Source organism: Gracilinanus agilis, chromosome 6 (assembly GCF_016433145.1).
Source record: "Gracilinanus agilis isolate LMUSP501 chromosome 6, AgileGrace, whole genome shotgun sequence".
Taxonomy (NCBI): Eukaryota; Metazoa; Chordata; class Mammalia; order Didelphimorphia; family Didelphidae; genus Gracilinanus; species Gracilinanus agilis.
In genome coordinates this window covers 11,468,244-11,470,927 of record NC_058135.1, presented here as the reverse complement: position 1 = coordinate 11,470,927, position 2,684 = coordinate 11,468,244, and the positions used below count along the sequence as shown (strand labels likewise).

Here is a 2,684-nt window from a genome sequence, read left to right as displayed (position 1 = left end):
TCTCTCTCTCTCTCTCTCTCTCTCTCTCTCTCTCTCTCTCTCTCTCTCTCTCACACACACACACACACACACACACGCAGAGTGGTAACACGGAGTACTCTGACTCAGCGGGAAATAGACCCGCAGAGAACGAGAGGGAATCCTTGGAGACAAGTGGTCTCGAGCTCCGGAGCCCCCGGGAGGAAGTGGAGCTTCTTAGCCCCCACGGATCCCCAAAGCCACGCAATCGTTTCCATAGCAGATCTCACAGCATTAAAGCCACAAGCCCCAATTTTGACAATGACTCCAACAGCCTCAAATTTCAAGGAAAAGCAGGGGTGGGGGGGAGGAGAAAGATTCCCTGGCTGTCAGGGAAAAATGACCTGGGTTCGAATCCCAGCTCTGACAGCTAGATCTTGGTCAAATCTCTGGGCCTCAGTTTCTCTATGAGTAACAAGATGGGGATGGACCCGATGATCACCGAGACCTCGGAAGTACGTGCAGCTTCACAAGGCTCCGGACGCGGGGTCCCCAGAGCGGGAGAGGGACTGGAGACCCGGGATGCCAGGATGCTCGCGGGAGCGGCGGGACACAGGGCGCGGCGTGGGGCAGGGGTCCCGCCGGGGATGCCTACCTGGCTGGCTACGGCTGCTAGGCTCTGTTCTGCTCCTCGGCCGCTGCAGCTGCCGCGCGCACACCCCCGCCTGCCCGCCAGCCCCACGGCTCGCTGGCCCGCCCGCCGCCCGGGCTCAGAGTGCCACGTCAAAGCCTGCCCTGCCTAAGGCCGCTGCTGCAGGAGAGCGCGCGCGCGCCCGTTCCCAGGGCTCCACCGGGAGAGGCCGTGTGCGCGCGAGGCGCGAGCCCGAGACCTACCAGTGCTGCAGCCCAACTAGAGCGAGGGAGCGATCACGGGAGCTAGAGAGCTCTGTCCCGGGCCGCCCAGGCAGCCTCCTTTTTCTCTTTCTCCGCCCCTGCTAGGCCCAGCAGCTCACGCCTACCCTGCTTGCCAGTCGTCCGCCCTGCCTAACCGTCCTTCCTCCTCCGCCACCTCCTCCTTCTCCCTCCTCCGCCACCTCCTCCTTCTCCCTCCCTCTCCTTTCTCCTTCTGCTCTTCCTCTTCCCTTCTCCTTCTCCCTCCTCCTCCTTCCCTCTCCTCTCCTCCCTCTCCCTCTCCTGCCTTTCTTCTCCTGTTCTTCCTCCTCCTCTTCTCTTCTACCTCCTTCTTCATCCTGCTCTTCTTTCACCCTTCTCCCTCTACCACCATTTTCCTCCTCTTTCTCCTTCCCTCTCTCCCTCTTTTCTTCCCTCCCTCCCTTTCTTTCTTCCTTTCTTCCTCCCTCTCTCCCTCAATCCCTTCCCTTCCCTCCTTTTTCTTCTCTTCCTTCAGGTATGTACAAGGCCACTAGGCTGGAGAGCAGAGGACCTAGCTCCAGGCCAGGAAGGAGGAAGACCAGGCTTTAAAGCCTGGCCTGCTGCCTAACTGACTTTCAGCAAATTCCTACCTCTCTAGAGCTAAGTTTCCCCACATGTAAAATGAGGGGTTTGCACTAAATGATGTCTCAGTTTCCTTACTACTTATGTGACATTGGACAAGTCATTGAATTTTTCTGAGCAGCACTTATCTCATGTATAAAAGGATTAAGCCTGCCTCAATGGCCTCCCAGGATCCTTTTGGCTCAAAATCTCTGATCTTGCGTGATTGGAGCAAGTCCCTCCCTCTTGTGGGGCCTCAGTTTCCTGAAAAGGAAATGGAAGTTGGACTAAATGCTCTCTTAAGTTCCCTTTGAGCTCTCCCTCTGTGTATGAGCTTTGTCCTCAGGACAGGCTTGAGTGAGAGCACTCTACATTTCCCAAATTTTATCTAAGAGACATTATAGGAGGAGACTCAGAGAAGGAAGGGCAACATGTGTAGACCTAAGAAGAGCCAAGGTAGAATCCATGGTTTCCACAAACACTAGGCACAAGTTACTACTCCTGAGAAGAGAGAGAATGTTCACCTAGGAACTTTAATTAAACCCCCTCATTTTTTCAGAGGAGGAAATTGAACAATAAGAAGCATCAATTAAATGCTTACTATGTACCAGGCAGCTAGGTAGTACAATGGGTAGAGTATTGGTCTTAGAGTCAGCCTTAAATGCTTACTAGCCAGGTGACCCTGGGAAAGTCACTTCACCCTGTTTGCCTCAGTTTCCTCATCTGTAAAATGAGCTGGTGGCACACCACTCTGGTGTCTTTGCCAAGAAAACCTCAGATGAAGAATTGGAAATGACTGAATAGCAAAAAATATGCCAGGCAATGGCCTAATTATGAAAGTCATGAAGGCAGACAAACCAATGATTCCTACCTTTGAGCATCTCATAGTCTAAAAGTGAGATAACATGCAAGTGACCATGTTTATGCAAGCTAAATACAATTTGAATAAGAGATAATCTCAGAGGAAAGGCTGAAGCTATAGAGTGGGGGAGGGAGACTTCTTTTGTAGTCATGGAACCCAAGCCCACTGGCATGGAGGCCAACCCTTTCATTTTTAAGATTGGCTCAAGATTGCTCAGGAAATGAGTGGCATCCTCACAACTTAGTCAGGAGTCCTCTGGACCAAATCTGGGGCTCTAACCATCACACTGCAGCTATCTAAAAATGACTTGGCAACAATATTCAATGAAGACTGGGCTTCTGAATGGGTGGCAGGCCCCCATGGGAGGGGT

At 52.7% G+C, this 2,684-nt stretch overlaps 1 protein-coding gene across 1 annotated transcript in view; it reads right to left on the bottom strand.

The window, feature by feature from the left end:
- LOC123251800 (protein transport protein Sec24D-like) overlaps positions 1 to 667 on the bottom strand; it is a 41,501-nt gene extending 40,834 nt beyond the window's left edge. Inside the window, exon 1 of the mRNA XM_044681114.1 lies at positions 614 to 667. The gene's annotated coding sequence lies outside the window, so the exon portion shown is untranslated. The remainder of the gene's footprint in view (positions 1 to 613) is intronic.
- Between the last annotated feature and the right edge of the window lie 2,017 nt (positions 668 to 2,684).